The 9353-nt window shown below is 35.8% G+C and overlaps 1 long non-coding RNA gene across 2 annotated transcripts; it reads right to left on the bottom strand.

Moving 5' to 3' along the window:
* Positions 1-2907: 2907 nt before the first annotated feature.
* LOC107311367 lies at positions 2908-8839 on the bottom strand. 2 transcript variants are annotated; one of them, XR_004306736.1, is made up of 4 exons: positions 8696-8839; positions 5342-5465; positions 4030-4096; positions 2908-3500 (listed from the first exon to the last, which is right to left on the bottom strand). It is a non-coding gene; the product is annotated as an uncharacterized LOC107311367 (long non-coding RNA). The 2 variants fall into 2 exon arrangements; XR_001554031.2 differs by having other exon boundaries at positions 2908-4096.
* Positions 8840-9353: the final 514 nt, after the last annotated feature.

Raw genomic sequence — 9353 nt, forward strand, 5'->3', positions numbered from 1 at the left:
AGAAACTCCAGCTGAAATTAATACTGTGGCTATATTCCCAGAAACTAGGTTCTAAATAGAAAACAGCCAAAGAAAGACATAACCACCCAGGACTTGTAAGATAACTGCATCTACCTGAGATGGCAACAGGACACTTGTTTTACATTAAAACTGTGTTACTTTCAAGCAGTTATATCACTAGGCATGTAAAAATATATAAAAATTATTCCTCAAATATAACTATATTCCTTGCTACAGTCAGGAAGCTTAAAAATTTGTTAAAGTAAAACATTTTGACGTTCTGTTTGAAAACAGTTATTTATTCATAGACATAAAAGAAGTTTGAGCAAAAACAGAATTATCTAAATAAAATTCAGTACCAACTATGCTGTTTACAATTGGAAGACAATATGTTCTACTGTAATTGCAAATAACTGTAATTATGCCTTCAGGTTACAGATTAAGGTATTTCCACAGGAAGATACAGTGAACTTAAGCTAGATGCATACTAGCTTACTAGAGGAGTCATGATTTTGTTTTCCTTTTAAATCAACATAGTACACTGTACTTTAACAGGAATAATAGTTAAAAAAATAATATTTCATACAGTGAAAGCATAATTCAGTTTGGAAAGCATATGAATCATCTAGAAATAACAAACTTTTTGACTTCAGTACAGGCCTACCGTATAGGAAAGATATGGGAAATCACATGCCCTCTCTTCCAGTGCAGAGGCTGGAGAACATGTAGGATGCCTTAAAACAATTAGGGTGGCACAAAACACTTTTAAGCATACCATGTCACAAAGTGTAGCCACTGACTTGAGTGGGAAGGTGTACTTTACTTAAAATATATTATCTTTAGTTTGGTTTGTAATAAATAATAAAGGATATTAAAAGCCCGTTACAAATGAATCGGTGGCTTTTTATTGACCTGAAGATGCAGAGCATCCATCTCATTAAAGTTTGTACTAGGCAGTATTCCGACTTAGCTTCTTTGATTTGTCAGTAGAATATAGCCCTTTGTCTATGTTTCAATGAGTCATTTCTTCAGCTAAGTAACAAACAAAAACCGGAAATAAATAAATAAATAAATAAATAAACAGTCTATCCAGTGAAGATGCCTTCATCATCATGAGAGTTGTAAGAAATAAGCCCATTTTTCTCAGAAGAAACGACATGTCAATGCGTGATAGATTGTTTAACCAATACTTCTACTTCCCATGGGTACTTAGGATTAAATATACTCCAAAAACTGTCCTTCTGATATATTACTTGAATTGTCACAGCAACAAATGTCCATGGCTGTGGGGTCATAGATAGTAATATGGTCACAACTGACTTTCTGAAACATAGGCCTTAAATGCTGAACTGCAGGAACACATGGAAAAGACAGTAAGAGTGTTCCAGAAACCTCATTTTTTCCATTTGTTCAAAGAATACACAGACTTAATATTTATAAATTTTGGGGTGTGAGAGCCCTTCTTTGTTTTCTGGCTCAAAGCTTGCTTCCTGAGGTATTTCTTGTGATAAGACTGTAACTGATTTATGGAGGAGGCAAGTGATGGGTGCTACTGTGTGACAATCAACATCACTTTGTGGACATTTGAAAGCACCTTCCTCCAGAGCTGTTCACCTCCAGAAGAGGGTGCTCAGAAGTGTTTACTGGCAGAAGATCTGGCCTGGGACTAAATAGCTCCAGCTTGGTATGGAAAAATTGGGGAGTTATACCATTGTGTTAATATATCAAAGAACTTCCCCACTCTCCTATATCCCTATATCCCTCTCGCTCCCATATTGGAGTGCGACGTGTAGGAAGATTAGTGACTTGAGAACAGTCTATTAAAAAGCATGGCTACCAGATCGTGCAATCAATTTTCAGTTACTCACACTAATGAACAAAGCAAATTGACCAAATTTAGATTTCTTTAACACTTTTGTAGGAATATTTGAATGAAGGTTAAGAAGAGCAACTAGTTCACCAAGTCAACTTTTTCATAGATATAATAAGTAAAAAATCAGTTCTTATTCAGTAGTCCTACCTCCTTATGCTACCTCCTTATGCTGAGCATGCTGGCCCCACCAGGGCTTCCCATTGCTCTCCTCCTGCAAACCACAGCTGCTGCTGGCCACCGGGGACCACCATTCTTTTGTTTAATACAGGAAAAATCATTATATATGCCCGCTATAAACTGACATAAAAAATAATTTATTAATGATGAGAAACATTGAAAAACTATTTTTTTCAATTTTTTTTCCATATACAAATGGAAAAAAAAAATAAACTAACAGTAAAAAAGGTTACAAAAAAGTCTGTTACAAATTTTCACATCTTTTACTCTGGTACGTTTTCTGCAATACTGTTCATTTCTAAACATTGAAAAGATTGTACACAACAAGCCTGGAACTTCAAAATTCATATGTCTTATTTTATTTAAAATAGATTATTTTAAACTATTCCTTGATCTAATTTTAAAGTCATTGATTTGACAAGCGAGTTTCATTCTGCCATGTTTCTTAATCTGAGCTCTAAATCCTAGAAGAACTGTTAGCCATTAGACATACATGCACATGCCTGAGAATAGATTAAGTACACCTTTCAGAAAGGATGGGAAAAAAAATCCTATCACCTGGGTGGTTTGATATTGATGAGTACAAATGACAAAACAAATGGGAAAACAATAACACTTGGCTCAGTGCATGTCTTCTTTGCCCTTAGAACTGCAGCATTATTATTTTGACTGAAAAAAACCCAAACATTGAAAGTGATCCACTCATTATAGACAACATAAGGTATTGAGCAAAACATGGATAGATGGCATTCTGAAGAAATATGGAGTAATTTCTCTGTAAGTAAAATTTGATTATAACTTTATTTTCAACTAACTCAGAAAAAAAAAAAAAAATTGAAATTATCTATGCCCTGAAGACAGGAATCTCTTTTCAAAAAATGTGGACTTATTTTGTTCTTGTGACTAAAATAGTGAGATGTAATTATAGGCAATCTATGAATGCCCATTTTGTATTTTCCATTGTTCTTAGGAAAAATAGTGTTTTTCCCTGCCAAGTTTTCCTGCTAAATGTGAAGAGATTATGATTCCACAATTGAGACCACTTAGCTCATGATGTAGTGAATATATTACATTAAGACAGAGATTCACAGGAGCTGATTGATACAGGGCAAAATAGATTAGAAGGTACATTTAAAAAATCATTAAATGTCAGTAAAAAGCTTTACAGGTGAAGGATCTTTGCATTATTTTTCTAATGAGTTATGAACAGTGAATTTCTACCAAATATCTGTTGCATGTTTCAATAATGGCATGCAAAAAAAGTATAGTGCTCTAAAACATTGGCCTATGGCCTTTCTTACTCAGGAGATGAATCTTTTTTCATTACTCAGCCTTGTCCTCAGAATCCCTTGGACCTGAGCTCAGAGTGCTCTCTGTTTAATTTCAGTTTTCAGTTAACATACCTTGATGTGTTCTTCACAAAAGCTCCAGTGAGTACAGTTAAGTAATTCTACAAAAAAAGAAAAGAAAGACCCTTCACAGAGTATACAACTGCTAAAAAAACTTATTTCTGGCTTCAGCTTTTCACAGTATGATGCCCTGGGGATTAGTTGTTTTCTGTAAGACTTAACTGGGGTGAAAGATATAGCTTAATAGATTTGTGAGAAAGTTAACCATGACATCCCAGACAGTCACCCTGGACTTCGCAAGCACTTTAACTTTCTTTTTCCTTCCAGGTTTCATTTTAAAACTGCATTTAGGCTCCGAATGTTCTGAAATTCCATGTCAAGCTGCTTGTGACATCATCCATCTTTTGCTCACCAACCTTCTAGTTCAAATTTTCTGCTAATATTAACTATTTTTACAGTAGGAAATCAATATGATCTGCAGAGAGCAATTGCAAACAGCTACTACATTCATCTCAGGCTCGGGTTCCACTTCAGAAAATATTTATTCCTTCTATTGACCAACTATGCGATGCTTAGGATAATTAACCAAACTACTTAGCCAACAATAGGATGGTTGATGCAAATACACACAGATCATTTACATCTTCTGTATGCACTCGATAGCACTGATAAGAACACTGTAGGAATCTGAATCACCCTGAAAAGGAATGAGAGAAAAACACAATATGATCATAGACCGACACTCTGCTCTGAACCCTTGTACAGAATGGAAGTCTTAGTGGTTAGAAAAATTCCTAATAATTTCTTCTTCATTAATCATTCTCGTCATGCAAAATAAACCAGAGTTTATTCTTTTACCTCTTTCTATGATATCATGGATGTAAGATGGATTTACTGCTCGCAATAAGACTAAGGAAAGTCCAGACTAAGCCAGACCTTTATCAGACTTTCACTAATAATACAAATTCATTTTAGAAGGCCACAGTTCCAGTACAATTCCTCTAAATGCAATCTATAAAAGGATTCATTATCATAAATTAGCCAGTCAAGAAAAATGCAGCCTTGTCTGGACTAATGGCTGGTGGGAGCAGTCCTGGACATTACAGAATGGAAATATTGAATATCAGCTCACATATGGTATCTTTGCCCTTGCTGCTAGTAAAAATGATGTCTAACATATTTAAGTTGTTACATAAAAAGAAATCTGAATCAAGAAAAGCATTAAGAGAGACTTTTGCAAATTAGTATTTGGCAAAATTAATATCTAATTTATCATCGCAATTTCAAGTTACTGGAACCCTATCTGTTCTCTGTGGGTTGTGTTACATGGTATTAAGAATATAATTACTTTCTGCACGTAGTATTTTTGGTAGTTTTAAAATAATGACATAGCAAGTAGGGAAATGCTTTATGGCATGCAGTCAAAATTCAGTTGGTTTATTCTTCTTCAATGAATATTTAATTTATATGTAATAATGGCTTTATTAAATCCTAACGAAGAATTAGTGTGTTATAGCTTTACCAACACACAAGCTAATTTAACTGCATGATTCTGAAATTATCTAACACTTTTTTTTTCTTTTTTTCTTTTTTTTTTTTTTCAATTTGGAGAGCTTGTTTATCAGTAGAGAGAGATTTTTTTCCTTAAAGCTTATTGTCATCCAACTTCAGTATTATATGTTGTCCCCACAGATTTCACAGACAGTGTGTCCCTGTGGTATTATACTCAAGTAAATCCCCTTTTTGAGAGGCACTGGAGATTTCCTCTGCATTCACACTGATCTTTCTGCACTGATAAGCTCATGACAGCTGTGTTCAATAGAGGAAATCATAGCAGAGACTTCTGGCACAGCAGAAAAGCATTTTGCAAAAGATGTGAAAAATCCAAAAGAATAACTAGATAAGTGACACATTGGAGAACATTACAAAGTAAAGTTCCTACCTTTGGCTTGGGGCTGCTGTAGTCCATTAAGAATGACAGGGAGCTGTCCCTTGCCAGTGAGAATTTTGAGGCCAAGCATAGCACCTGAGCAGAAAGCTTTTGCTGTTCAGTGACTGTTAGCTGTCTGCCAGAAAAAAAGAAATAAAATACTTGCAGCATTAATTCAATCTCTCCCTATGGTACAGAAAATCCTCAAAAATATAGCATCAAAACTGAGGAAAAATGGAAATGTTCCTATTCAGCATCAGGGCAATGGCTTTTCTTCCCTGTTACTGCCTTTCTTAGTCATGTATATGTAAGAATGCAACTCCACCAAAAAGGACTGAGAAAATCCAGGACTAAGCCAAATGAATACTTCAGCTAGGCTAAATTATTTATCTCTCTTTTATTAGTAATACCTCCAAAAGGAAAATCTGAGCAGTTCAATTTGTGTCAAGTCTTAACAACATACTTCTTTCTAACCACCATCACCTGTTAAAAGAGATAAGTGAACTTGACCACAGTGTAAGAGGCCATGCTTTTGCACTACTGCCTAGAAGTTTGCTGAGGATGAATAAGTCCAAGCAAGTCCTGGGCAAGGGTTGAGGGGGACACAGATGGAAAAGGCCAGGGGCAACAAGAGAAGTAAGCTGCAGATGAATGGCCATGAAGTGGTCTTCTGTGTGGGCTTATCTCCAGGAAGATGGCCGTCTCAGGGGGTGCTGCATATGACTCTTACCCAAGCACCCAGGAATGTCATGTAGGCAGGAGAAAGGAGGATAAAAGAGGGATCAGCAACCATGAAGTTAGGTTTTCTGACATCAGATTCCTCACAATGTGAACAAGGAGGTTTTCTGACATCAGATTCCTCATGACCTGACACCTGCATGCTGAAGAAGATGCCTCCATGCTGAAGAACAAGATAGGTCTCTGGCTTCAGATCCCTCACTGCTGCTCTGCTGCTGCCAACAGACTCTCCTTCGCCTGCTGCATGAGACCCTGCTGCTTCCACAACCTTGCTGCTTGTGGCCAGACACTCTGATGCTGCTCCCTTCTGCTGCTGCTCTCCCCTGCACTTTTGCCTTGGTCCAACAGAATGACGTGATGGGATGCTGCTGCATCCAGGTGGTGACTATCCCTGCTTTATGCAATTCTTGCTTTCTTCCTACCTTTCCTATCGCCCGCTTTCCCCTCCCCATCACCCTAATTCTTAGTAGTCACCACTCTCCCTTTCCCATCTTCTCTGCTGATTATTATTTGTAATAAACTGGTTGGACCACTTAATCTCATGCCAGGTATAATATATCAAAGAACCTTGCCTCCCTCATATAAATTGGAGTGAGACACACAAGCATAGATATTTACGGAAGATTAATTAAAAGTGTACAAGAAAAGGTGTAATAAAATACATGTTCTATTCTGGATATTCTGAAGAAAATATATAGGATTTCTTTTCATATCTTCAAAAGTATTCTTGTCTGTAGAGCATTAATTTCTTTGCAGTTATAATTGGACAACACCACACATATGTCAGCATACAAAAGTTTCCTAAGCAGTGCTATAAAGACAATGGATTTAGCAACATCTCAGCTGTTACTTTGTGAGATAGTTAATATAGACTATTCAGTTTGAGATTAAGACTTTTTACACAGAATAATTTTGCCAGATGGCTTATCCTTATTCCAATTAAAAATTCAAAGTTTATTTATCCTAGACTTTCACAACACTTATAATTAGGTTTCCTGACAGCTCTCATTGTAGAGCTTTGTTTTCAGGTATTTGTCTTCTCCACATTTTGGCATTCAAATTAAATATCTTCTGTTAGATTAAGATTTTATGAAAAGATTAAACTAATTTCATTTAGCAATTTTTGAGGAAATGTATGTGTTTTTTGTTTCGTTTTTAATATATTTGCCTTTAATAATACTTTAATAATACTAACTAACAACCCTCTGCTAAATCATATCCCTGAGTACCACATCCAAAAGGTTTTTAAACACATCCAGGGATGGTACTCAACTACCTCCCTAGGTAGCCTGTTCCAGTGCTTAAATTGAAGAGTCCCTGCCTTTAGAAAGACTCTGTTTTACCTCAACATTTGTGAGACATTGCTTTACTTCAGCATCCTGAATTGCTGTGTTAATTTTTTACCAATTTATTAGTGGGAATTAAAGAAGAAGCTGACATGAGTTATTTCAACTGAATGTTAAATTCTACTTGGAATTGTATATTATTCATTATTATTATTAACCTCACAACTTTTAAAATATTTGCAGAAACTGCTTCTTTGGGATTTGCTAGTTTATTACCGTGATTTTAATACCAAGAGATCTCAATTGTACATAAATTTCATTATGCTTACAGTTACTAAAAAACTTGAAAAATACATTTCCTAATGTGAATAAAAACAAATACACACACACTGAAAAACAAAAAATCTGGTAGATGAAGAGGTAGCATGTTCTTCTTTGGTCATATGAGTTCGTAGTGTACTTTTGCTCTATTTCAGTTTATTGAGCACTAACCAACTTTGACTATATTGAAAACATTAGCCTAAGTCTTAGAGTCTTGGATTCCTATGGCATTTTGCACCTTCATTATAAAATCTGACTTTAGTTAACAAGTTTTGTATACAGTTCCCTTATTGACTGACATCAGGAGTTTCTACAAAGTGAACAAGAGGGAAGAAAATGGGCTGCTATGCTTCAAAAAGATTCACCATGAAGATTAAAGTACCGCCTTTTTGCAGTCACATACTTTCTGTTTTCTCAGCAGCTTGAATAGCTTCTACGGTGGATAGCAAATTCATGCTAAGATTAAGCTAAGGGCAGATTCATGATTTTATTTGTAGTGTTTAGTGCCTGAAGCTAAACATCAACCTAATTTAAGTATTTGAGAACAACCCAGGATATCTTTTCAGTAAAACAAAAGAGCTTGTATGTAACAAGCTCTTTGCCTTTTTCTTTTTTTTTCTTTTCTTTTTTTTTTTTTTGTATGTATTTGTATTCCTGCAGATGGTGAAGGAATCACCACTCTAATGCATAAATAGGCACCATTAAATCACTTCTTTTCTATATTATTTGGATTGTCTGACCAGTAAAAATCTTGGTGATTTGTTTCTCTGTTCTTCTTTTGGTATGCTTGGTTCATTTTCAGATCTGCCAAGCCAATCACACAGGAATGTGCCCTCCCATCCTTCATTTACACTGTTGAAAGCAGACTTCAGGTCAGCTCCCCAGTCAGCATCACCAGCTGTTCATTAATTCATACTTGCTAAGGTTAAAGCTCTTAGTTTCCATTCCTTTTCAGGAAGAGAAAGGAACTTGGTTTTGTTTTCAGAAAGAAAAAATTCCAACTATAACAATACTGACTTACTATGAAACTGACATGCTCTACCAATCGCAGCATATTCTTCCCTCTCTACTGCTAGATGATGTTAATTTGCTACTGAAGTCTTAACACAGAAGAATAAAGCAATATTTTTTAAATGCATGTTGCAAAAGCACAAGAAGCAGTGAGCAACCTGAAAAATAAAAATAATCATAATTTTAAACACAGGCTGAATTTTTCACTCAGAGAGTGTTCTCTGACAATCTGTGGTCTCACCTGTGATCTCTACTCTCGTTAGGAGTTCTGCATGAACTCGTATGAAAACTGTAAGATAGATACAAAAATACAAAAGGTAGAGTGGAAAATGTGATCACAAGTGAAAAATTAAGTGACTCCCTCTTGACTCTAGTAATTCAGGATTAGCCCGAGGGGAAACATTCACAATTTGCTTGTCTTGCAGCTGGCTGGGCATTTTATGGAATATAGTCAGGGACAGATGACCACTATGGGAACCAAAAGATTTGAACTACAGCAAATCAGAGCTGAAATTTGAGTCCTAAGGGAAGCTCTGATATTTCAAGTTTTGCTTTGTCCTGCAGAGAAAGAAAAAGCTACCATTGTAAATCTATTTGGTGGCAGATTAACAGCCAGCTAGTGTTAGACTGGAATGTTGTCGGATATTGGCTAAGCTATTTCCCTCAAT

This window comes from Coturnix japonica, chromosome 3, assembly GCF_001577835.2.
Source record: "Coturnix japonica isolate 7356 chromosome 3, Coturnix japonica 2.1, whole genome shotgun sequence".
NCBI lineage: Eukaryota > Metazoa > Chordata > Aves > Galliformes > Phasianidae > Coturnix > Coturnix japonica.